At 47.5% G+C, this 25,758-nt stretch overlaps 15 non-coding genes across 15 annotated transcripts; 7 read left to right on the forward strand and 8 right to left on the reverse strand.

Annotated features, from left to right (window-relative positions):
- Positions 1-12,321: 12,321 nt before the first annotated feature.
- On the forward strand, positions 12,322-12,485 carry LOC135025212 (U1 spliceosomal RNA). Its single transcript, XR_010221997.1, has one exon. It is a non-coding gene; the product is annotated as a U1 spliceosomal RNA (small nuclear RNA).
- A 152-nt stretch (positions 12,486-12,637) lies between these two features.
- LOC135025182 (U1 spliceosomal RNA) lies at positions 12,638-12,800 on the forward strand. Its single transcript, XR_010221968.1, has one exon. It is a non-coding gene; the product is annotated as a U1 spliceosomal RNA (small nuclear RNA).
- A 674-nt stretch (positions 12,801-13,474) lies between these two features.
- On the forward strand, positions 13,475-13,638 carry LOC135025167 (U1 spliceosomal RNA). Its single transcript, XR_010221954.1, has one exon. It is a non-coding gene; the product is annotated as a U1 spliceosomal RNA (small nuclear RNA).
- A 152-nt stretch (positions 13,639-13,790) lies between these two features.
- Positions 13,791-13,953, forward strand: LOC135025179 (U1 spliceosomal RNA). Its single transcript, XR_010221965.1, has one exon. It is a non-coding gene; the product is annotated as a U1 spliceosomal RNA (small nuclear RNA).
- Positions 13,954-14,628: 675 nt separating this feature from the next.
- On the forward strand, positions 14,629-14,792 carry LOC135025162 (U1 spliceosomal RNA). Its single transcript, XR_010221949.1, has one exon. It is a non-coding gene; the product is annotated as a U1 spliceosomal RNA (small nuclear RNA).
- A 152-nt stretch (positions 14,793-14,944) lies between these two features.
- Positions 14,945-15,107, forward strand: LOC135025180 (U1 spliceosomal RNA). The gene has a single exon (XR_010221966.1). It is a non-coding gene; the product is annotated as a U1 spliceosomal RNA (small nuclear RNA).
- Positions 15,108-15,781: 674 nt separating this feature from the next.
- LOC135025218 (U1 spliceosomal RNA) lies at positions 15,782-15,945 on the forward strand. The gene has a single exon (XR_010222003.1). It is a non-coding gene; the product is annotated as a U1 spliceosomal RNA (small nuclear RNA).
- A 357-nt stretch (positions 15,946-16,302) lies between these two features.
- Positions 16,303-16,465, reverse strand: LOC135025197 (U1 spliceosomal RNA). The gene has a single exon (XR_010221981.1). It is a non-coding gene; the product is annotated as a U1 spliceosomal RNA (small nuclear RNA).
- Positions 16,466-16,617: 152 nt separating this feature from the next.
- Positions 16,618-16,781, reverse strand: LOC135025223 (U1 spliceosomal RNA). The gene has a single exon (XR_010222008.1). It is a non-coding gene; the product is annotated as a U1 spliceosomal RNA (small nuclear RNA).
- A 671-nt stretch (positions 16,782-17,452) lies between these two features.
- Positions 17,453-17,615, reverse strand: LOC135025187 (U1 spliceosomal RNA). Its single transcript, XR_010221973.1, has one exon. It is a non-coding gene; the product is annotated as a U1 spliceosomal RNA (small nuclear RNA).
- A 152-nt stretch (positions 17,616-17,767) lies between these two features.
- Positions 17,768-17,931, reverse strand: LOC135025163 (U1 spliceosomal RNA). Its single transcript, XR_010221950.1, has one exon. It is a non-coding gene; the product is annotated as a U1 spliceosomal RNA (small nuclear RNA).
- A 670-nt stretch (positions 17,932-18,601) lies between these two features.
- LOC135025174 (U1 spliceosomal RNA) lies at positions 18,602-18,764 on the reverse strand. The gene has a single exon (XR_010221960.1). It is a non-coding gene; the product is annotated as a U1 spliceosomal RNA (small nuclear RNA).
- A 152-nt stretch (positions 18,765-18,916) lies between these two features.
- On the reverse strand, positions 18,917-19,080 carry LOC135025164 (U1 spliceosomal RNA). Its single transcript, XR_010221951.1, has one exon. It is a non-coding gene; the product is annotated as a U1 spliceosomal RNA (small nuclear RNA).
- A 675-nt stretch (positions 19,081-19,755) lies between these two features.
- LOC135025173 (U1 spliceosomal RNA) lies at positions 19,756-19,918 on the reverse strand. Its single transcript, XR_010221959.1, has one exon. It is a non-coding gene; the product is annotated as a U1 spliceosomal RNA (small nuclear RNA).
- Positions 19,919-20,070: 152 nt separating this feature from the next.
- Positions 20,071-20,234, reverse strand: LOC135025213 (U1 spliceosomal RNA). Its single transcript, XR_010221998.1, has one exon. It is a non-coding gene; the product is annotated as a U1 spliceosomal RNA (small nuclear RNA).
- Positions 20,235-25,758: the final 5,524 nt, after the last annotated feature.

A 25,758-nucleotide genomic window follows, 5' to 3' on the forward strand; every position in this document is an offset into this window, starting at 1 on the left:
CACACACACACACACACACACACGCAGCACCTGACACACACGCAGACAGGCAGCACCTGACACACACACACACGCAGCTCCTGACACACACACGCAGACACGCAGCACCTGACACACACACACGCAGCACCCGACACACACACACACACGCAGCACCTGAAACACACACACACACACACAGCACCTGACACACACACACACACACACGCAGCACCTGACAGACATGCAGTGCCTGACACACACACACGCAGCACCTGACACACACACGCAGACACGCAGCACCTGACACACACACGCAGCACCTGACACACACACGCAGACACGCAGCACCTGACACACACACGCAGACACGCAGCACCTGACACACACACGCAGCACCTGACACACACACACATACGCAGCACCTGACACACACACACACACACACACAGCACCTGACACACACACACACACACACACGCAGCACCTGACACACAGACATGCAGCGCCTGACACACACACACAGACATGCAGCACCTGACACACACATGCAGCACCTGACAGACACACACACACACGCAGCACCTGAGACACCCACACACACAGACATGCAGCACCTGACACACCCACACACACACACAGCACCTGACACACATACATACATGTGGCATTTAACGCACACACGCACAGCACCTGACACACAATCATATACACTCAGAGCACCTAACACACACATACACTCGCAGCACCTCACAAACACTCGTATACACACGCAGCACCTGCCACTCACACATATATACACATGCAGCACCTGACACACACATACACGCGCAGCACCTGACAGTCACACACATACAGATGCGACACAAACACATACACGCTCAACACCTGACACCCACGTGGCAGCTGACGCATACAAATGCAGCACCTGAGATACACACATATACACGTGCAGCACCTGAGACACACACATACACGTACAGCACCTGACACACACACATGTATGTACACGCGCGGCTCCAGGCACACACATACGTACATACACACGCGGCATTTAACACACACACACATACACGTGCGGCACCTGACACACACGTACGTACACGTGTGGCACCTGACACACACACGTATGCACACGCATGGCTCCTGACACACACACACACAAGCACGCGTGGCTCCTGACACACACACATGTACGAACACGCGCTGCTCCTGACACACACACACGTATGTACGTATATGCTCGGCACCTGACACCTACACGTATGTACGTATACGCACGGCTCCTGACACCCACACACATGTACACGCGCGGCTCCTGGCACACACACACACACACACACACACGTACACGCGCGGCACCTGACACACGCGTGTACGTACACACATGCACAGCACCTGACATACACACATGTAGGTACGCGCCACCTGACACACACACACACATACACGCACGACACCTGACACACACGTACGTACACGCAAGGCACTGACACGTACGTACGCGCACGGCTCCTGACACACACGTACATACTAGTGATGAGTGGGTTCGGTTCGTCGGAATCCGAACCCCCCGAACTTCACCCATTTTACACGGGTCCGAGGCAGGTTCGAACCTTCCCGCCTTGCTCGGCTAGCCCGAGCGCGCACGAACGTCATCATCCCGCTGTCGGATTCTCGCGAGATTCGGATGTCTGCATTCGTGGAAAGGGGTCCCATGTGTAAACATGGGACCCCTTTCAGTCCGTCTGGTCCGGGTGTTCGGTTTGTTGTTTTGCCAAGTACGTGGATTTAATCTGGAACCTGGATCAGGTGAGTATAATTATCTTATTTTCAGGTACCCGTGGATTCTACTTGGAGAAGAGGACCGACTGCTTCATGTCAACATAGGTAAGTATGTGTGTGTCGGCAGGTGTGAAATAAAGTTATACTTTCACGGTGCCTGTGTCCTGTTTTTATTTGGGTATTTTTTTCCCAGTAGAACTACAGGTACCAGCGGGCCCGTTTTTCTCCTGCATGCTGGTACTTGTGGTTCTCCAAGTACCAGCTTGCGGGGGAGGCTTGCTGGGACTTGTAGTACTACTAGAAAAAACAATATTCTTTACATTTTCTCAAGGCTATCAGCCTCCCATCCGCAGCCCTTGGATGGGGGGGACAGCCTCGGGCTTCACCCCTGGCCCTTGGGTGGCTGGGGGGGGGACCCCTTGATTGAAGGGGTCCCCACTCCCCCAGGGTACCCCGGCCAGGGGTGACTAGTTGGATATTAAATGCCACGGCCGCAGGGCACTGTATAAAAGTGACCCCCGGCTGTGGCATTATCTGTCCAGCTAGTGGAGCCCGATGCTGGTGTAAAAAATACGGGGGATCCCTACTCTTTTTGTCCCCCGTATTTTTTGCACCAGCACCAGGCGCAGAGCCCGGTGCTGGTTTTAAAAATACGGGGGATCCCCTGTCCGTTTTTCCCCCGGATTTTTAGAACCAGGACCGGCTCGAAGAGCCCGAGGCTGGTTATGCTTTGGAGGGGGGACCCACACAATTTTTTTTCTGGGTTTTTCACATTCCATTTAAAAAATAAATAATATTTTAAAAAATATATAAATAATACTTGTGCCTCCAAAAAAGACAAACCAAGTACCTAATCCCTTCTAATATAAATAGATATGCTATTACCAGAAAAAAAAAAACAGCAAAAAAAAACATGTTTTTAAATTTTTTTAATTAGATTCCGCCAGCAAAGTGTTGCAGATTGAGAATGACGAATTTACTGTTTAAAAGCACTGTTGTCGAATTTACAAACTTCAATTGAATATACTTTTGTCGAATTGCCGCATTTGTACCATTGCAGAAAAGTCGAATTTGTCAAATGTCGAATTTTAAAGTCGAATTTTGAAAGCCTGTAAGAATAGGCCCCGCCCCCTTCTTCACATCAGCCGTCCCCTTCTACCCCTGTACCTTGCTCTCTCCTGTCTGTGCTCTCTCCCGTCTGTAGGACTAGGCCCCGCCCCCTTCTTACCCTCCTGTGACTGCTCTCTCCTGACAAGTGGACCAGGCCTGCCCCCTACACGCTGCTGGTGTCTTCATTGTTACTTGGTCTGGAGCTCCGTTAGGGAGAGAACTCACGTGAGCTCATTAAGAATTAGGAACTGGGATGTTTTAATTTTATTGTGAGTAGTGTAGTGTGGTGATGTAGTATGTTGTATGGGGGGTATAGTGTAATTATGAAGTGCAGCATATGGGAGGGCTGTAGCATAGTGATGTAGTGTGGCATATGGGGGGTGGTAGCGCATAGGCGTGCGTACAGGGGGTGCCTGGTGCGCACAGGCACTCCCTAATGTCCAGCACCGCTGCACGCCACGCTTGCTGTAGCACAGTGATCGCTGAGTGTGTGATCGGTGGAGCCTAGCCTGCAGCTCATTTCCGTACCTCCCACCACCGCTGCACCCGCCCCCCCTCTGCCTGCTGCTAATACTATGCTGAGTGCATTCGTCGGCAGCCTCACTGGGGTGACTGGCGTCACCTTGCAATGTGACGTGGTGATGTCCGCCCATGCTCTCCTCCCGCCCACCTGTGCTTTCCTCCTGCTGCGGTCTCTCAGTCCTAGTGTGCCGCGGCCGCCACACCACTGGCAGTGTTCCTCTAGGAGGGACTGGGAGCTGCTGGCAGACACATTCTGCTGAGACTTACTTGTCAGTGTGGGTTCCGGACGGCAGGCGGCGGGTGGGAGGGCAGACGGGGAGCAGGTGTCACAAGGAGTGTGTGGGTAACTAATTCACAATACTTCCGCTCAACGTGGCACTGCTGGTCCTTCATCTCCCATGTCTCTTCACCAGGTGGCGGGCGGCCCGGAAATTAAGTGATGTGTTGTGCAGCAGTCAGTGTGAAGTGACTGTGAGTAACACTGGTGGTGCTGATGATGATGCTGCAGAATCGGGAAGCAATTAATTCATAAATATAATGTACTCTATCAGTGTATTATACATACATAAACATGTACATACGTGTATTTGTGTATACATGTATATGCATGTATATACATGAGTGTGTGTGCATATATATATATATATATATATATATGAAAAAAAGGGGAATAGGGGTACCAGCGACTTACAGTGTCTATCAAATTAAAGTAACTATGAAGAATATAGCAGGATACGGTTTTAGAAAAAGGGTAACAATATATTTATTTATGCAATTTATAATATAATGATGGGATAAAAAAGTAGGTAAAAAATTTTTTTTTGATATGCAGTAAAAAAAAAAGATTTTAAAAACATAAACAGGTAAAAATAGAGTATATAATTTAGCTAGAATCCAAAATCATGTAAAATCAGTAAAAACAATTTCATACTGATAAAAAATATTTCAGGATGATAAAAATGATGCTTATCTTTTTGAAGATGGAGAGTCAGTGGAGGTACACCCAACGCGTTTCGTCCTTAGACTTCATCAAGGGGTGATGAAGTCTAAGGACGAAACGCGTTGGGTGTACCTCCACTGACTCTCCATCTTCAAAAAGATAAGCATCATTTTCTCTGACGTCCTAAGTGGATGCTGGGGACTCCGTCAGGACCATGGGGGATTAGCGGCTCCGCAGGAGACAGGGCACAAAAGTAAAAGCTTTAGGACTAGGTGGTGTGCACTGGCTCCTCCCCCTATGACCCTCCTCCAAGCCTCAGTTAGGTTTTTGTGCCCGGCTGAGAAGGGTGCAATCTAGGTAGCTCTCCTGAGCTGCTTAGAATAAAAGTATAGACTTAGGTTTTTTTATTTTCAGTGAGTCCTGCTGGCAACAGGCTCACTGCATCGAGGGACTAAGGGGAGAAGAAGCGAACTCACCTGCGTGCAGAGTGGATTGGGCTTCTTGGCTACTGGACATTAGCTCCAGAGGGACGATCACAGGCCCAGCCATGGATGGGTCCCGGAGCCGCGCCGCCGGCCCCCTTACAGAGCCAGAAGAGTGAAGAGGTCCAGAAATCGGCGGCAGAAGGCATCTTGTCTTCAAGAAAGGTAGCGCACAGCACTGCAGCTGTGCGCCATTGCTCTCAGCACACTTCACACTCCGGTCACTGAGGGTGCAGGGCGCTGGGGGGGGCGCCCTGAGACGCAATGAAAACACTATTTATGGTAAAAAATACATCACATATAGCTCCTGGGCTATATGGATGTATTTAACCCCTGCCATTTTACCTCATAAAAAGCGGGAGAAAGGCCGCCGTGAAGGGGGCGGAGCCTATCTCCTCAGCACACAAGCGCCATTTTCCCTCACAGCTCCGCTGGAAGGACGTCTCCCTGACTCTCCCCTGCAGTCCTGCACTACAGAAACAGGGTAAAAAAGAGAGGGGGGGGCACTAATTTGGCATATAAAAACATATATAGCAGCTATAAGGGAGAAACACTTATTTATAAGGTTGTCCCTATACATATATAGCGCTCTGGTGTGTGCTGGCAAACTCTCCCTCTGTCTCCCCAAAGGGCTAGTGGGGTCCTGTCCTCTATCAGAGCATTCCCTGTGTGTGTCCTGTGTGTCGGTACGCGTGTGTCGACATGTATGAGGAGGAAAATGGTGTGGAGGCGGAGCAATTGCCTGTAGTAGTGATATTACCCGATAAGGAGTCGACACCTGACTGGATGGTCTTATTTAAGGAATTATGTGATAGTGTCAGCACTTTACAAAAAACTGTTGACGACATGAGACAGCCGGCAAGTCAGTTAGTGCCTGTCCAGGCGTCTCAAACACCGTCAGGGGCTCTAAAGCGCCCATTACCTCAGTCGGTCGACACAGACACGGACACTGACTCCAGTGTCGACGGTGAAGAAACAAACGTATTTTCCAGTAGGGCCACACGTTACATGATCACGGCAATGAAGGAGGCTTTGCATATTTCTGATACTACAAGTACCACAAAAAAGGGTATTATGTGGGGTGTGAAAAAACTACCCGTAGTTTTTCCTGAATCAGAAGAATTAAATGAAGTGTGTGATGATGCGTGGGTCTCCCCCGATAAAAAATTGCTGATATCTAAGAAATTATTGGCATTATACCCTTTCCCGCCAGAAGTTAGGGCGCGTTGGGAAACACCCCCTAGGGTGGATAAGGCACTCACACGCTTATCAAAACAAGTGGCGTTACCGTCTCCTGATACGGCCGCCCTCAAGGAGCCAGTTGATAGGAAGCTGGAAAATGTCCTAAAAAGTATATACACACATACTGGTGTTATACTGCGACCAGCGATTGCCTCAGCCTGGATGTGCAGCGCTGGGGTGGCGTGGTCGGAGTCCCTGACTGAAAATATTGATACCCTGGACAGGGACAGTATTTTATTGACTATAGAGCGTTTAAAAGATGCGTTTCTATATATGCGTGATGCACAGAGGGATATTTGCACCCTGGCATCAAGAGTAAGTGCGATGTCCATTTCTACCAGAAGATGTTTATGGACACGACAGTGGTCAGGTGATGCGGATTCCAAACGGCATATGGAAGTATTGCCGTATAAAGGGGAGGAGTTATTTGGGGTCGGTCTTTCGGACCTGGTGGCCACGGCAACAGCTGGAAAATCCACCTTTTTACCCCAACTCACCTCTCAGCAGAAAAAGACACCGTCTTTTCAGCCTCAGTCCTTTCGTCCCCATAAGGGCAAGCGGGCAAAAGGCCAGTCATATCTGCCCCGGGGTAGAGGAAAGGGAAAAAGACTGCAGCAGACAGCCTCTTCCCAGGAACAGAAGCCCTCCACCGCTTCTGCCAAGTCCTCAGCATGACGCTGGGGCCTTACAAGCGGACTCAGGTGCGGTGGGGGGTCGTCTCAAGAGTTTCAGCGCGCAGTGGGCTCACTCGCAAGTGGACCCCTGGATCCTACAGGTAGTATCCCAGGGGTACAGATTGGAATTCGAGACGTCTCCCCCTCGCAGGTTCCTGAAGTCTGCTTTACCAACGTCTCCCTCCGACAGGGAGGCAGTATTGGAAGCAATTCACAAGCTGTATTCCCAGCAGGTGATAATCAAAGTACCCCTCCTACAACAGGGAAAGGGGTATTATTCCACACTATTTGTGGTACCGAAGCCAGACGGCTCGGTGAGACCTATTCTAAATCTGAAATCTTTGAACACTTACATACAAAGGTTCAAATTCAAGATGGAGTCACTCAGAGCAGTGATAGCGAACCTGGAAGAAGGGGACTATATGGTGTCCCTGGACATCAAGGATGCTTACCTTCATGTCCCAAATTGCCCTTCTCACCAAGGGTACCTCAGGTTCGTAGTACAGAACTGTCATTATCAGTTTCAGACGCTGCCGTTTGGATTGTCCACGGCCCCCCGGGTCTTTACCAAGGTAATGGCCGAAATGATGATTCTTCTTCGAAGAAAAGGCGTCTTAATTATCCCTTACTTGGACGATCTCCTGATAAGGGCAAAGTCCAGGGAACAGTTGGAGGTCAGAGTAGCACTATCTCGGGTACTGCTACAACAGCACGGGTGGATTCTAAATATTCCAAAATCGCAGCTGATCCCGACGACACGTCTGCTGTTCCTAGGGATGATTCTGGACACAGTCCAGAAAAAGGTGTTTCTCCCGGAGGAGAAAGCCAGGGAGTTATCCGAGCTAGTCAGGAACCTCCTAAAACCAGGAAAAGTGTCAGTGCATCATTGCACAAGGGTCCTGGGAAAAATGGTGGCTTCTTACGAAGCGATTCCATTCAGCAGATTTCACGCAAGAACTTTTCAGTGGGATCTGCTGGACAAATGGTCCGGATCGCATCTTCAGATGCATCAGCGGATAACCATGTCTCCGAGGACAAGGGTGTCTCTTCTGTGGTGGCTGCAGAGTGCTCATCTACTAGTGGGCCGCAGAAGAGCATATATGCTGGCGCATTCTCCATGATTGTGTCAGCTTATGTTTTGGTGCACTGCACTTTCCTTCACTAAGTTTTAGCCATTTTGGTTAAACGCAAGTGTAGTTGCTTCTCGCCCTTTTGGCTGTGATCTTGTATCGTGGTTGAAGAGTCTGCTGGAGGGATTGTTTTCTTCATTGGCGAGAGACTGAAGATATTCCAGGATGGAAGGCTTGGGAACACTATCCGTTTTTCAGTTGTGGAAGAGTTGAAAGACCGGATTGGACTACATTCTATAGTAAAGGATATCTTTGTATTTATTAATCCTCTCTTTATATGTGTCTGTCTTTCAATAAAGCTTCGGGCTTGTGATTCCTTCACCCTCTTACACTCCACACCCATAGCCTTATTAACTGTTGTATTATTGTATTGTTTAAATGTATAGTGCAGTTCATGATTTATAGTGTAGGCTGGCCTGTGCTGTAGTTCTTGAACTGTACTATACCGACAGCATTTGTATTGTGTTTTGGCTGTGCTGCAACACAGTACTTATGTGTGTAATGTTTATGTATGTTTTTTTGCTTCTTTATGTCAATAAAGACTGCTTTTTCAATCCAATATCTGAAAACAATCAATGTTTATCTTTGATGGCAATAGAAGTGGTATGATATTTGATGCTTTTGAATGGCAATATCTGATATGTCCCCTATCTGGGAACCATATATTAAATGGCTTTTCAGAAAAGGGAGATGGGAGAAGAGCTTTCAGTACTTGTAGGACCGATGCTCATTTCCTATTCTAGCCTCCAAAAACAGATTCAGTTGCATTTTCCAGCGTGTTTTGGATGCGCCTTTGCAAATGTCTTACATCGACAAACTTATTTAGTACTATTTTGCAAATAGGGTTACATTGTTGCAACATTGTGTTCCCTAATTGCTTGATTTTTTAAATGCAACAATTGATAAAGACACCTGATAACTGCTCTGTGGAGTCTTATTTTGTGTCTACTTCTTATCTACATTTAATTCTCTACCTCTAATCAAGGCATTTTTAAATGCCGGGGGCTGCCTGGACGTGAGGCCTACCTAGACTTTAGATCTGAATTTGAATGTACTTGTGAACTAACTTAATTTCCTACTTCTAAATTCATTCCTAAATTCACTACTTACATGAATCCTGTAGTTGGGCATTTTGGGACTTCGATTGTGGGCAATGTTTTGTGTCCAGACCAGCAGCAGGTGGTGTGCATTTGCTGGAAAGGCATCGAAGACCTCCGATATGCTGCATCTCCTGATGTGTGTCTCCCTCAAGTGTCTGTCAGCAAATGCCTGCTAGACACCCCATTTCAAGCTGATTGTGACATCACGGTACATGCATCATAGAACAGGCATGCTAGAACATGGGTCTTCAACCTGCGACCCTCCAGCTGCTGTGGAACTACACATCCCAGCATGCCCTGCCTCAGTTTTAGCATACCTTAATAGCAAACCTGTGGCAGGGCATGCTGGGATGTGTAGTTTCACAGCAGCTGGAGGGCCACAGGATGAAGACCCATGTGCTAGAGCCAAGCCGCAGGTACATTGAATGCTAGCAAGCTGAATATTTAAATCCTTTTTGTTCCGCAGCATTCCAATGTGGAAGATTCCATGGAACCAGAGATCCTTCCATTGAGAAGGACATGCTGCCTGGATGACTACACTGTGCAAATTAAATCACGGAGCCAGTTGGTTTGTGGGTGGCTCTGGTGACTGGGTGGTTGGGTGGGTGGTGTGTCGGAGGTGGAGCACATGCAAATGATTGTGTATCATCCAGCTAGTGAGAGCGAAAACACATGCAGGAGTGTGCCTGCTTGTCAGTGGGTTATGCACCTTGCCAGACGTCAAATCTACATAGAGCAGCTGGAGGGGACAAGAGCAGGTTTGCAAAATATAGATAGAAGAGCATATATGCTGGCACATTCTCCATGATTGTGTCAGCTTATGTTTTGGTGCACTGCACTTTCCTCCACTAAGTTTTAGCCATTTTTGTTAAGCTCAAGTGTAGTTGCATCTCGGCCTTTTGGCTGTGATCTTGTATCGTGGTTGAAGGGTCTGCTGGAGGGAGGGATTGTTTTCTTCATTGGCGAAAGACCACAGATATTCCAGGATGGAAGGCTTGGGAACACTATCCGTTTTTCAGTTGTGGAAGAGCACAGAGGTCAGATTAGACTACATTCTATAGTAAAGGATACCTTTCTATTTATTGCCCCTCCCCTTATATGTGTCTGTGTTACAATAAAGCTTCGGTCTTGTGATTCCCTCACCCTCTTACACTCCACACACATAGCCTTATTAACTGTTGTATTATTGTATAGTTTAAATGTATAGTGCAGTTCATGATTTATAGTGTAGGCTGGCCTGTGCTGTAGTTCTTGAACTGTACTATACCGACAGCATTTGTATTGTGTTTTGGCTGTGCTGCAACACAGTACTTATGTGTGTAATGTTTATGTATGTTTTTTTGCTTCTTTATGTCAATAAAGACTGCTTTTTCAATCCAATATCTGAAAACAATCAATGTTTATCTTTGATGGCAATAGAAGTGGTATGATATTTGCTGCTTTTGAAAGGCAATATCTGATATGTCCCCTATCTGGGAACCATATATTAAATGGCTTTTCAGAAAAGGGAGATGGTAGAAGAGCTTTCAGTACTTGTAGGACCGATGCACATTTCCTATTCTAGCCTCCAAAAACAGATTCAGTTGCATTTTCCAGCGTGTTTTGGATGCGCCTTTGCAAATGTCTTACATCGACAAACTTATTTAGTACTATTTTGCAAATAGGGTTACATTGTTGCAACATTGTGTTCCCTAATTGCTTGATTTTTTAAATGCAACAATTGATAAAGACACCTGATAACTGCTCTGTGGAGTCTTATTTTGTGTCTACTTTTTATCTACATTTAATTCTCTACCTCTAATCAAGGCATTTTTAAGTGCTGGGGGCTGCCAGGACGTGAGGCCTACCTAGACTTTAGATCTGAATTTGAATGTACTTGTGAACTAACTTAATTTCCTACTTCTAAATTCATTCCTAAATTCACTACTTACATGAATCCTGTAGTTGGGCATTTTGGGACTTCGATTGTGGGCATTGTTTTGTGTCCAGACCAGCAGCAGGTGGTGTGCATTTGCTGGAAAGGCATCGAAGACCTCCGATATGCTGCATCTCCTGATGTGTGTCTCCCTCAAGTGGCTGTCAGCAAATGCCTGCTAGACACCCCATTCCAAGCTGATTGTGACATCACGGTACATGCATCATAGAACAGGCATGCTAGAACATGGGTCTTCAACCTGCGACCCTCCAGCTGCTGTGGAACTACACATCCCAGCATGCCCTGCCTCAGTTTTAGCATACCTTAATAGCAAAACTGTGGCAGGGCATGCTGGGATGTGTAGTTTCACAGCAGCTGGAGGGCCACAGGATGAAGACCCATGTGCTAAAGCCAAGCCGCAGGTACATTGAATGCTAGCAAGCTGAATATTTAAATCCTTTTTATTCCGCAGCATTCCAATGTGGAAGATTCCATGGAACCAGAGATCCTTCCATTGAGAAGGACATGCTGCCTGGATGACTACACTGTGCAAATTAAATCACGGAGCCAGTTGGCTTGTGGGTGGCTCTGGTCACTGGGTGGTTGGGTGGGTGGTGTGTCGGAGGTGGAGCACATGCAAATGATTGTGTATCATCCAGCTAGTGAGAGAGAAAACTCATGCAGGAGTGTGCCTGCTTGTCAGTGGGTTATGCACCTTTCCAGACGTCAAATCTACATGGAGCAGCTGGAGAGGACAAGAGCAGGTTTGCAAAATATAGACAGAAGAGCTCTCCAGCCTAGTTTGCTGTCTGTTTCCACTTCTCTTTTCTTGAGCCGCTCCCTTCTATGCCCTTGCGCACTATCCTGACTTCTCCCATCTGCTTACTTTGTGCCTTCCAACGCACAATGCGAACTACAGGTAGTGCTGCAGGGCCCACACCCTTTTACTTGCCATACAGAGCATCTCTGGAGCTGTTACAGTGCCCAGCTTCTGCAAGAAATCAGCTTGAATGCTTCAGGGGCTGGGGCATAGCCAACATGAGCCCCACACCGAAGGAGGGTGGAGGTGTTTAATGCAAACTATAGGTCATCCAAGCGCCGCAAAAGGCCGCCATGCCCTGCACGCCCCTTTTCTCTTTTCATATGCAGACGAGGGTTGAAGCCAACTTTGACCCACTGCTTGGATGACATCACCATATGCAAATCCATCTGCTGCAGGCCTTCCCGCAGGAATGCTTGCACTAGTTGTTGCATTTGGTTTGTTGTTTGGGGGTGCTTCAGTATTAGGCAGCCTTCTGCCCTCCCATGTTCATCTGAAAATATGTGTTCTCCCTGCAGTTGTTGTCCCCAGATGAGAGTTCCCTTGTGCTGCCTCAGTTGAATCTTCTTTACTTGACAGAGATGTGCCTGAGCAGCGGCCCTCCCCAGCCCTATCCCAAATCATACTTATTTTGCATAGGAGATACCATGGTCATGAAGATTGTTCTCCCAGGGTGAGGTTCATTCATTGCATTCTGGGTATGCTGACCCCTGTGATTTCCCCAAATTTGGGAAACTTGACTGCATTATTTGTGGTAGTGGGGGACTGTGTTTGTGCTTTCCTCTGGTCAGCTCTGGTAAAAGTCAGATTTCTTTGTCTCAGATCTTCCTCTAGCCTTGTTCTTCTTTCGAGAGTTCCCTTGTGCTGCCTCAGTTGGATCTCCTTTACTTGACAGGGGGGTGCCCAAGCAGCGACCCTCCCCAGCTCTAGCCCAACTCCTACTTACCTGCCAGGTGAGATACTATGATCATGAAGGTGCTTCTCCCAGGGCAAGGGTCACTCATTGCACTCTGGGTGTGCTGCCCCTGTGATTTCCCCAAATGTGGGAAACTTGACTGCATAATTTGTGTTTCTACTGGTCGGCTTTCATATAATTCAGATCTCTTTGTCTCAGGTCTCTCTCCAGCCTAGTTTGCAGTCTGTTTCCACTTCTTCTTTTTTGAGCCCCTCCCTTCTATACCCTTGTGCACTATCCTGACTTCTCCTCCTGTCTGCTTACTTTGTGCCTTCCAATGCACAATGCAAACTACAGGTAGTGCTGCAGGGCCCACAAACTTTTACTTGCATTACAGAGCAGCTCTGGAGCTGTTACAGTGCCAAGCTGCTGCAAGAAATCAGCTTGAATGCTTCAGGGGCTGGGGCATTGCCAACATGAGCCCCACACCGAAGGAGGGTGGGGGTGTTTAATGCGAACTAAGGGTCATCCAAGCGCCGCAAAAGGCCGCCATTCCCTGCATACCCCTTTTCTCTTTTCATATGCAGATGAGGGTTCCAGCCAACTTTGGCCCACTGCTTGGATGACATCACTGTATGCAAATCCGGCTTCTGCAGACCTTCCCCGAGGAATGCTTGTACTAGTTGTTGCATTTGGTTTGTTGTTTGGGGGTGCTTCAGTATTAGGCAGCCTTCTGCCCTCCCATGTTCATCTGAAAATATGTGTTCTCCCTGCAGTTGTTGTTCCCAGATGAGAGTTCCCTTGTGCTGCCTCAGTTGAATCTCCTTTACTTGACAGAGATGTGCCTGAGCAGCGGCCCTCCCCAGCCCTATCCCAAATCATACTTATTTTGCATAGGAGATATCATGGTAATGAAGACTGTTATCCCATGGTGAGGTTCATTCATTGCATTCTGGGTATGCTGACCCCTGTGATTTCCCCAAATGTGGGAAACTTGACTGCATTATTTGTGGTAGTGGGGGACTGTGTTTGTGCTTTCCTCTGGTCAGCTCTGGTAGAAGTCAGATTTCTTTGTCTCAGATCTTCCTCTAGCCTTGTTCTTCTTTCGAGAGTTCCCTTGTGCTGACTCAGTTGGATCTCCTTCACTTGACAGGGAAGTGCCCGAGCAGCGACCCTACCCAGCTCTAGCCCAACTCCTACTTACCTGCCAGGTGAGATACTATGATCATGAAGGTGCTTCTCCCAGGGCAAGGCTCACCCATTGCACTCTGGGTGTGCTGCTCTTGCGATTTCCCCAAATGTGGGAAACTTGACTGCATAATTTGTGTTTCCACTGGTCGGCTTTCATATAATTCAGATCTCTTTGTCTCAGGTCTCTCTCCAGCCTAGTTTGCAGTCTGTTTCCACTTCTTTTTTTTTGAGCCCCTCCCTTCTATACCCTTGTGCACTATCCTGACTTCTCCTCCTGTCTGCTTACTTTGTGCCTTCCAATGCACAATGCAAACTACAGGTAGTGCTGCAGGGCCCACAAACTTTTACTTGCATTACAGAGCAGCTCTGGAGCTGTTACAGTGCCAAGCTGCTGCAAGAAATCAGCTTGAATGCTTCAGGGGCTGGGGCATTGCCAACATGAGCCCCACACCGAAGGAGGGTGGGGGTGTTTAATGCGAACTAAGGGTCATCCAAGCGCCGCAAAAGGCCGCCATTCCCTGCATACCCCTTTTGCTCTTTTCATATGCAGATGAGGGTTCCAGCCAACTTTGGCCCACTGCTTGGATGACATCACTGTATGCAAATCCGGCTTCTGCAGACCTTCCCCCAGGAATGCTTGTACTAGTTGTTGCATTTGGTTTGTTGTTTGGGGGTGCTTCAGTATTAGGCAGCCTTCTGCCCTCCCATGTTCATCTGAAAATATGTGTTCTCCCTGCAGTTGTTGTCCCCAGATGAGAGTTCCCTTGTGCTGCCTCAGTTGAATCTCCTTTACTTGACAGAGATGTGCCTGAGCAGCGGCCCTCCCCAGCCCTATCCCAAATCATACTTATTTTGCATAGGAGATATCATGGTAATGAAGACTGTTATCCCAGGGTGAGGTTCATTCATTGCATTCTGGGTATGCTGACCCCTGTGATTTCCCCAAATGTGGGAAACTTGACTGCATTATTTGTGGTAGTGGGGGACTGTGTTTGTGCTTTCCTCTGGTCAGCTCTGGTAAAAGTCAGATTTCTTTGTCTCAGATCTTCCTCTAGCCTTGTTCTTCTTTCGAGAGTTCCCTTGTGCTGACTCAGTTGGATCTCCTTCACTTGACAGGGAAGTGCCCGAGCAGCGACCCTACCCAGCTCTAGCCCAACTCCTACTTACCTGCCAGGTGAGATACTATGATCATGAAGGTGCTTCTCCCAGGGCAAGGCTCACCCATTGCACTCTGGGTGTGCTGCTCTTGCGATTTCCCCAAATGTGGGAAACTTGACTGCATAATTTGTGTTTCCACTGGTCGGCTTTCATATAATTCAGATCTCTTTGTCTCAGGTCTCTCTCCAGCCTAGTTTGCAGTCTGTTTCCACTTCTTTTTTTTTGAGCCCCTCCCTTCTATACCCTTGTGCACTATCCTGACTTCTCCTCCTGTCTGCTTACTTTGTGCCTTCCAATGCACAATGCAAACTACAGGTAGTGCTGCAGGGCCCACACCCTTTTACATGCTTTACAGAGCAGCTCTGGAGCTGTTACAGTGCCCAGCTGCTGCAAGAAATCAGCTTGAATGCTTCAGGGGCTGGGGCATAGCCAACATGAGCCCCACACCGAAGGAGGGTGGAGGTGTTTAATGTGAATTAGGGGTCATCCAAGCGCCGCAAAAGGCCGCCATGCCCTGCACATCCCTTTTTTCTTTTCATATGCAGACGAGGGTTGAAGCCAACTTTGACCCACTGCTTGGATGACATCACCATATGCAAATCCATCTGCTGCAGGCCTTCCCCCAGGAATGCTTGCACTAGTTGTTGCATTTGGTTTGTTGTTTGGGGGTGCTTCAGTATTAGGCAGCCTTCTGCTCTCCCATGTTCATCTGAAAATATGTGTTCTCCCTGCAGTTGTTGTCCCCAGATGAGAGTTCCCTTGTGCTGCCTCAGTTGAATCTCCTTTACTTGACAGAGATGTGCCTGAGCAGCGGCCCTCCCCAGCCCTATCCCAAATCATACTTATTTTGCATAGGAGATACCATGGTCATGAAGATTGTTCTCCCAGGGTGAGGTTCATTCATTGCATTCTGGGTATGCTGACCCCTGTGATTTCCCCAAATGTGGGAAACTGGACTGCATTATTTGTGGTAGTGAGGGACTGTGTTTGTGCTTTCCTCTGGTCAGCTCTGGTAAAAGTCAGATTTCTTTGTCTCAGATCTTCCTCTAGCCTTGTTCTTCTTTCGAGTTGCTCCCTCGGTGTGGGGCTCATGATGGCTATGCCCCAGCCCCTGAAGCATTCAAGCTGATTTCTTGCAGCAGCTGGGCACTGTAACAGCTCCAAAGCTGCTCTGTAAGGCAAGTAAAAGGGTGTGGGCCCTGCAGCACTACCTGTAGTTTGCATTGTGCGTTGGAAGGCACAAAGTAAGCAGACAGGAGAAGTCAGGATAGTGCGCAAGTGCATAGAAGGGAGCAACTCAAGAAAAGAGAAGTGGAAACAGACTGCAAATTAGGCTGGAGAGAGACCTGAGACAAAGAGATCTGAATTATACGAGAGCCGACCAGGTGAAACACAAATTATGCAGTCATGTGTCCAACATTTGGGGAAACCGCAGGAGCAGCACACCCAGAGTGCAATGGGTGAGCCTTGCCCTGGGAGAAGCACCTTCATGATCATAGTATCTCACCTGGCAGGTAAGTAGGAGCTGGGCTAGAGCTGGGGAGGGTCGCTGCTCGGGCACCCCCCTGTCAAGTGAAGGAGATCCAACTGAGGCAGCACAAGGGAACTCTCGAAAGAAGAACAAGGCTAGAGGAAGATCTGAGACAAAGAAATCTGACTTTTACCAGAGCTGACCAGAGGAAAGCACAAACACAGTCCCTCACTACCACAAATAATGCAGTCCAGTTTCCCACATTTGGGGAAATCACAGGGGTCAGCATACCCAGAATGCAATGAATGAACCTCACCCTGGGAAAACAATCGTCATGACCATGGTATCTCCTATGCAAAATAAGTATGATTTGGGATAGAGCTGGGGAGGGCCGCTGCTCAGGCACATCTCTGTCAAGTAAAGGAGATTCAACTGAGGCAGCACAAGGGAACTCTCATCTGGGGACAACAACTGCAGGGAGAACACATATTTTCAGATGAACATGGGAGGGCAGAAGGCTGCCTAATACTGAAGCACCCCCAAACAACAAACCAAATGCAACAACTAGTGCAAGCATTCCTGGGGGAAGGCCTGCAGCAGATGGATTTGCATATGGTGATGTCATCCAAGCAGTGGGTCAAAGTTGGCTTCAACCCTCATCTGCATATGAATAGAGAAGAGGGGCGTGCAGGGCATGGCGGCCTTTTGCGGCGCTTGGATGACCCCTAGTTCGCATTAAACACCTCCACCCTCCTTCGGTGTGGGGCTCATGTTGGCTATGCCCCAGCCCCTGAAGCATTCAAGCTGATTTCTTGAAGCAGCTGGGCACTGTAACAGCTCCAGAGCTGCTCTGTAAGGCAAGTAAAAGGGTGTGGGCCATGCAGCACTACCTGTAGTTCGCATTGTGCGTTGGAAGGCACAAAGTAAGCAGACGGGAGAAGTCAGGATAGTGCGCAAGGGCATAGAAGGGAGCGGCTCAAGAAAAGAGAAGTGGAAACAGACAGCAAACTAGGCTGGAGAGAGACCTGAGACAAAGACATCTGAATTATACGAGAGCCGACCAGGGGAAACACAAATTATGCAGTCAAGTTTCCCACATTTGGGGAAATCACAGGGGCAGCACACCCAGAGTGCGATGGGTGAGCCTTGCCCTGGGAGAAGCACCTACATGATCATAGTATCTCACCTGGCAGGTAAGTAGGAGTTGGGCTAGAGCTGGGGAGGGTCGCTGCTCGGGCACCCCCCTGTCAAGTGAAGGAGATCCAACTGAGGCAGCACAAGGGAACTCTCGAAAGAAGAACAAGGCTAGAGGAAGATCTGAGACAAAGAAATCTGACTTTTACCAGAGCTGACCAGAGGAAAGCACAAACACAGTCCCCCACTACCACAAATAATGCAGTCAAGTTTCCCACATTTGGGGAAATCACAGGGGTCAGCATACCCAGAATGCAAAGAATGAACCTCAATCTGGGAGAACAATCTTCATGACCATGGTATCTCCTATGCAAAATAAGTATGATTTGGGATAGAGCTGGGGAGGGCCGCTGCTCAGGCACATCTCTGTCAAGTAAAGGAGATTCAACTGAGGCAGCACAAGGGAACTCTCATCTGGGGACAACAACTGCAGGGAGAACACATATTTTCAGATGAACATGGGAGGGCAGAAGGCTGCCTAATACTGAAGCACCCCCAAACAACAAACCAAATGCAACAACTAGTGCAAGCATTCCTGGGGGAAGGCCTGCAGCAGATGGATTTGCATATGGTGATGTCATCCAAGCAGTGGGTCAAAGTTGGCTTCAACCCTCGTCTGCATATGAAAAGAAAAAAGGGATGTGCAGGGCATGGCGGCCTTTTGCGGCGCTTGGATGACCCCTAATTCACATTAAACACCTCCACCCTCCTTCGGTGTGGTGCTCATGTTGGCTATGCCCCAGCCCCTGAAGCATTCAAGCTGATTTCTTGCAGCAGCTGGGCACTGTAACAGCTCCAGAGCTGCTCTGTAAAGCATGTAAAAGGGTGTGGGCCCTGCAGCACTACCTGTAGTTTGCATTGACGTTGGAAGGCACAAAGTAAGCAGACAGGAGAGGTCATAATAGTGCGCAAGGGCATAGAAGGGAGCGGCTCAAGAAAAGAGAAGTGGAAACAGACAGCAAACTAGGCTGGAGAGAGACCTGAGACAAAGAGATCTGAATTATACGAGAGCCGACCAGGGGAAACACAAATTATGCAGTCAAGTTTCCCACATTTGGGGAAATCGCAAGAGCAGCACACCCAGAGTGCAATGGGTGAGCCTTGCCCTGGGAGAAGCACCTTCATGATCATAGTATCTCACCTGGCAGGTAAGTAGGAGTTGGGCTAGAGCTGGGTAGGGTCGCTGCTCGGGCACTTCCCTGTCAAGTGAAGGAGATCCAACTGAGTCAGCACAAGGGTACTCTCGAAAGAAGAACAAGGCTAGAGGAAGATCTGAGACAAATAAATCTGACTTTTACCAGAGCTGACCAGAGGAAAGCACAAACACAGTCCCCCACTACCACAAATAATGAAGTCGAGTTTCCCACATTTGGGGAAATCACAGGGGTCAGCATACCCAGAATGCAATGAATGAACCTCACCCTGGGATAACAGTCTTCATTACCATGATATCTCCTATGCAAAATAAGTATGATTTGGGATAGGGCTGGGGAGGGCCGCTGCTCAGGCACATCTCTGTCAAGTAAAGGAGATTCAACTGAGGCAGCACAAGGGAACTCTCATCTGGGGACAACAACTGCAGGGAGAACACATATTTTCAGATGAACATGGGAGGGCAGAAGGCTGCCTAATACTGAAGCACCCCCAAACAACAAACCAAACGCAACAACTAGTACAAGCATTCCTGGGGGAAGGTCTGCAGAAGACGGATTTGCATACAGTGATGTCATCCAAGCAGTGGGCCAAAGTTGGCTGGAACCCTCATCTGCATATGAAAAGAGAAAAGGGGTATGCAGGGAATGGCGGCCTTTTGCGGCGCTTAGATGACCCTTAGTTCGCATTAAACACCCCCACCCTCCTTCGGTGTGGGGCTCATGTTGGCAATGCCCCAGCCCCTGAAGCATTCAAGCTGATTTCTTGCAGCAGCTTGGCACTGTAACAGCTCCAGAGCTGCTCTGTAATGCAAGTAAAAGTTTGTGGGCCCTGCAGCACTACCTGTAGTTTGCATTGTGCATTGGAAGGCACAAAGTAAGCAGACAGGAGGAGAAGTCAGGATAGTGCACAAGGGTATAGAAGGGAGGGGCTCAAAAAAAGAAGAAGTGGAAACAGACTGCAAACTAGGCTGGAGAGAGACCTGAGACAAAGAGATCTGAATTATATGAAAGCCGACCAGTGGAAACACAAATTATGCAGTCAAGTTTCCCACATTTGGGGAAATCACAGGGGCAGCACACCCAGAGTGCAATGGGTGAGCCTTGCCCTGGGAGAAGCACCTTCATGATCATAGTATCTCACCTGGCAGGTAAGTAGGAGTTGGGCTAGAGCTGGGGAGGGTCGCTGCTTGGGCACCCCCCTGTCAAGTAAAGGAGATCCAACTGAGGCAGCACAAGGGAACTCTCGAAAGAAGAACAAGGCTAGAGGAAGATCTGAGACAAAGAAATCTGACTTTTACCAGAGCTGACCAGAGGAAAGCACAAACACAGTCCCCCACTACCACAAATAATGCAGTCAAGTTTCCCACATTTGGGGAAATCACAGGAGTCAGCATACCCAGAATGCAATGAATGAACCTCACCCTGGGAGAACAATCTTCATGACCATGGTATCTCCTATGCAAAATAAGTATGATTTGGGATAGGGCTGGGGAGGGCCGATGCTCAGGCACATCTCTGTCAAGTAAAGAAGATTCAACTGAGGCAGCACAAGGGAACTCTCATCTGGGGACAACAACTGCAGGGAGAACACATATTTTCAGATGAACATGGGAGGGCAGAAGGCTGCCTAATACTGAAGCACCCCCAAACAACAAACCAAATGCAACAACTAGTGCAAGCATTCCTGGGGGAAGGCCTGCAGCAGATGGATTTGCATATGGTGATGTCATCCAAGCAGTGGGTCAAAGTTGGCTTCAACCCTCGTCTGCATATGAAAAGAGAAAAGGGGCATGCAGGGCATGGCGGCCTTTTGCGGCGCTTGGATGACCTATAGTTCGCATTAAACACCTCCACCCTCCTTCGGTGCGGGGCTCATGTTGGCTATGCCCCAGCCCCTGAAGCATTCAAGCTGATTTCTTGCAGAAGCTGGGCACTGTAACAACTCCAGAGCTGCTCTGTATGGCAAGTAAAAGGGTGTGGGCCCTGCAGCACTACCTGTAGTTCGCATTGTGCGTTGGAAGGCACAAAGTAAGCAGATGGGAGAAGTCAGGATAGTGCGCAAGGGCATAGAAGGGAGCGGCTCAAGAAAAGAGAAGTGGAAACAGACAGCAAACTAGGCTGGAGAGCTCTTCTGTCTATATTTTGCAAACCTGCTCTTGTCCTCTCCAGCTGCTCCATGTAGATTTGACGTCTGGAAAGGTGCATAACCCACTGACAAGCAGGCACACTCCTGCATGAGTTTTCTCTCTCACTAGCTGGATGATACACAATCATTTGCATGTGCTCCACCTCCGACACACCACCCACCCAACCACCCAGTGACCAGAGCCACCCACAAGCCAACTGGCTCCGTGATTTAATTTGCACAGTGTAGTCATCCAGGCAGCATGTCCTTCTCAATGGAAGGATCTCTGGTTCCATGGAATCTTCCACATTGGAATGCTGCGGAATAAAAGGATTTAAATATTCAGCTTGCTAGCATTCAATGTACCTGCGGCTTGGCTTTAGCACATGGGTCTTCATCCTGTGGCCCTCCAGCTGCTGTGAAACTACACATCCCAGCATGCCCTGCCACAGTTTTGCTATTAAGGTATGCTAAAACTGAGGCAGGGCATGCTGGGATGTGTAGTTCCACAGCAGCTGGAGGGTCGCAGGTTGAAGACCCATGTTCTAGCATGCCTGTTCTATGATGCATGTACCGTGATGTCACAATCAGCTTGGAATGGGGTGTCTAGCAGGCATTTGCTGACAGCCACTTGAGGGAGACACACATCAGGAGATGCAGCATATCGGAGGTCTTCGATGCCTTTCCAGCAAATGCACACCACCTGCTGCTGGTCTGGACACAAAACAATGCCCACAATCGAAGTCCCAAAATGCCCAACTACAGGATTCATGTAAGTAGTGAATTTAGGAATGAATTTAGAAGTAGGAAATTAAGTTAGTTCACAAGTACATTCAAATTCAGATCTAAAGTCTAGGTAGGCCTCACGTCCTGGCAGCCCCCAGCACTTAAAAATGCCTTGATTAGAGGTAGAGAATTAAATGTAGATAAAAAGTAGACACAAAATAAGACTCCACAGAGCAGTTATCAGGTGTCTTTATCAATTGTTGCATTTAAAAAATCAAGCAATTAGGGAACACAATGTTGCAACAATGTAACCCTATTTGCAAAATAGTACTGAATAAGTTTGTCGATGTAAGACATTTGCAAAGGCGCATCCAAAACACGCTGGAAAATGCAACTGAATCTGTTTTTGGAGGCTAGAATAGGAAATGTGCATCGGTCCTACAAGTACTGAAAGCTCTTCTACCATCTCCCTTTTCTGAAAAGCCATTTAATATATGGTTCCCAGATAGGGGACATATCAGATATTGCCTTTCAAAAGCAGCAAATATCATACCACTTCTATTGCCATCAAAGATAAACATTGATTGTTTTCAGATATTGGATTGAAAAAGCAGTCTTTATTGACATAAAGAAGCAAAAAAACATACATAAACATTACACACATAAGTACTGTGTTGCAGCACAGATAAAACACAATACAAATGCTGTCGGTATAGTACAGTTCAAGAACTACAGCACAGGCCAGCCTACACTATAAATCATGAACTGCACTATACATTTAAACAATACAATAATACAACAGTTAATAAGGCTATGGGTGTGGAGTGTAAGAGGGTGAGGGAATCACAAGCCCGAAGCTTTATTGAAAGACAGACACATATAAAGGGAGGATTAATAAATACAAAGATATCCTTTACTATAGAATGTAGTCCAATCCGGTCTTTCAACTCTTCCACAACTTAAAAACGGATAGTGTTCCCAAGCCTTCCATCCTGGAATATCTTCAGTCTCTCGCCAATGAAGAAAACAATCCCTCCAGCAGACTCTTCAACCACGATACAAGATCACAGCCAAAAGGGCGAGAAGCAACTACACTTTTGTTTAACCAAAATAGCTAAAACTTAGTGGAGGAAAGTGCAGTGCACCAAAACATAAGCTGACACAATCATGGAGAATGCGTCAGCATATATGCTCTTCTATCTATATTTTGCAAACCTGCTCTTGTCCCCTCCAGCTGCTCCATGTAGATTTGACGTCTGGCAAGGTGCATAACCCACTGACAAGCAGGCACACTCCTGCATGAGTTTTCACTCTCACTAGCTGGATGATACACATTCATTTGCATGTGCTCCACCTCCGACACACCGCCCACCCAACCACCCAGTCACCAGAGCCACCCACAAGCCAACTGGCTCCGTGACTTAATTTGCACAGTGCAGTCATCCAGGCAGCATGTCCTTCTCAATGGAATAATCTCTGGTTCCATGGAATCTTCCGCATTGGAATGCTGCGGAACAAAAAGGATTTAAACATTCAGCTTGCTAGCATTCAATGTACCTGCGGCTTGGCTCTAGCACATGGGTCTTCATCCTGTGGCCCTCCAGCTGCTGTGAAACTACACATCCCAGCATGCCCTGCCACAGTTTTGCTATTAAGGTATGCTAAAACTGAGGCAGGGCATGCTGGGATGTGTAGTTCCACAGCAGCTGGAGGGTCGCAGGTTGAAGACCCATGTTCTAGCATGCCTGTTCTATGATGCATGTTCCGTGATGTCACAATCAGCTTGGAATGGGGTATCTAGCAGGCATTTGCTGACAGCCACTTGAGGTAGACACACATCAGGAGATGCAGCATATCGGAGGTCTTCGATGCCTTTCCAGCAAATGCACACCACCTGCTGCTGGTCTGGACACAAAACAATGCCCACAATCGAAGTCCCAAAATGCCCAACTACAGGATTCATGTAAGTAGTGAATTTAGGAATGAATTTAGAAGTAGGAAATTAAGTTAGTTCACAAGTACATTCAAATTCAGATCTAAAGTCTAGGTAGGCCTCACGTCCTGGCAGCCCCCAGCATTTAAAAATGCCTTGATTAGAGGTAGGGAATTAAATGTAGATAAGAAGTAGACGCAAAATAAGACTCCACAGAGCAGTTATCAGGTGTCTTTATCAATTGTTGCATTTAAAAAATCAAGCAATTAGGGAACACAATGTTGCAACAATGTAACCCTATTTGCAAAATAGTACTAAATAAGTTTGTCGATGTAAGACATTTGCAAAGGCGCATTTAAAACACACTGGAAAATGCAACTGAATCTGTTTTTGGAGGCTAGAATAGGAAATGTGCATCGGTCCAACAAGTACTGAAAGCTCTTCTACCATCTTCTTTTTCTGAAAAGCCATTTAATATATGGTTCCCAGATAGGGGACATATCAGATATTGCCTTTCAAAAGCAGCAAATATCATACCACTTCTATTGCCATCAAAGATAAACATTGATTGTTTTCAGATATTGGATTGAAAAAGCAGTCTTTATTGACATAAAGAAGCAAAAAAACATACATAAACATTACACACATAAGTACTGTGTTGCAGCACAGCCAAAACAATACAAATGCTGTCGGTATAGTACAGTTCAAGAACTACAGCACAGGCCAGCCTACACTATAAATCATGAACTGCACTATACATTTAAACTATACAATAATACAACAGTTAATAAGGCTATGTGTGTGGAGTGTAAGAGGGTGAGGGAATCACAAGACCGAAGCTTTATTGTAACACAGACACATATAAGGGGAGGGGCAATAAATAGAAAGGTATCCTTTACTATAGAATGTAGTCCAATCCGACCTCTGTGCTCTTCCACAACTGAAAAACGGATAGTGTTCCCAAGCCTTCCATCCTGGAATATCTTTGGTCTTTCGCCAATGAAGAAAACAATCCCTCCCTCCAGCAGACCCTTCAACCACGATACAAGATCACAGCCAAAAGGCCGAGAAGCAACTACACTTGAGCTTAACAAAAATGGCTAAAACTTAGTGGAGGAAAGTGCAGTGCACCAAAACATAAGCTGACACAATCATGGAGAATGTGCCAGCAGATATGCTCTTCTATCTATATTTTGCAAACCTGCTCTTGTCCCCTCCAGCTGCTCTATGTAGATTTGACGTCTGGCAAGGTGCATAACCCACTGACAAGCAGGCACACTCCTGCATGAGTTTTCTCTCTCACTAGCTGGATGATACACAATCATTTGCATGTGCTCCACCTCCGACACACCACCCACCCAACCACCCAGTCACCAGAGCCACCCACAAACCAACTGGCTCCGTGATTTAATTTGCACAGTGTAGTCATCCAGGCAGCATGTCCTTCTCAATGGAAGGATCTCTGGTTCCATGGAATCTTCCACATTGGAATGCTGCGGAACAAAAAGGATTTAAATATTCAGCTTGCTAGCATTCAATGTACCTGCGGCTTGGCTCTAGCACATGGGTCTTCATCCTGTGGCCCTCCAGCTGCTGTGAAACTACACATCCCAGCATGCCCTGCCACAGTTTTGCTATTAAGGTATGCTAAAACTGAGGCAGGGCATGCTGGGATGTGTAGTTCCACAGCAGCTGGAGGGTCGCAGGTTGAAGACCCATGTTCTAGCATGCCTGTTCTATGATGCATGTACCGTGATGTCACAATCAGCTTGGAATGGGGTGTCTAGCAGGCATTTGCTGACAGACACTTGAGGGAGACACACATCAGGAGATGCAGCATATCGGAGGTCTTCGATGCCTTTCCAGCAAATGCACACCACCTGCTGCTGGTCTGGACACAAAACAATGCCCACAATCGAAGTCCCAAAATGCCCAACTACAGGATTCATGTAAGTAGTGGATTTAGGAATGAATTTAGAAGTAGGAAATTAAGTTAGTTCACAAGTACATTCAAATTCAGATCTAAAGTCTAGGTAGGCCTCACGTCCTGGCAGCCCCCAGCATTTAAAAATGCCTTGATTAGAGGTAGAGAATTAAATGTAGATAAGAAGTAGACACAAAATAAGACTCCACAGAGCAGTTATCAGCTGTCTTTATCAATTGTTGCATTTAAAAAATCAAGCAATTAGGGAACACAATGTTGCAACAATGT

The sequence above is a fragment of the Pseudophryne corroboree genome, unplaced genomic scaffold (assembly GCF_028390025.1).
Source record: "Pseudophryne corroboree isolate aPseCor3 unplaced genomic scaffold, aPseCor3.hap2 scaffold_414, whole genome shotgun sequence".
NCBI lineage: Eukaryota > Metazoa > Chordata > Amphibia > Anura > Myobatrachidae > Pseudophryne > Pseudophryne corroboree.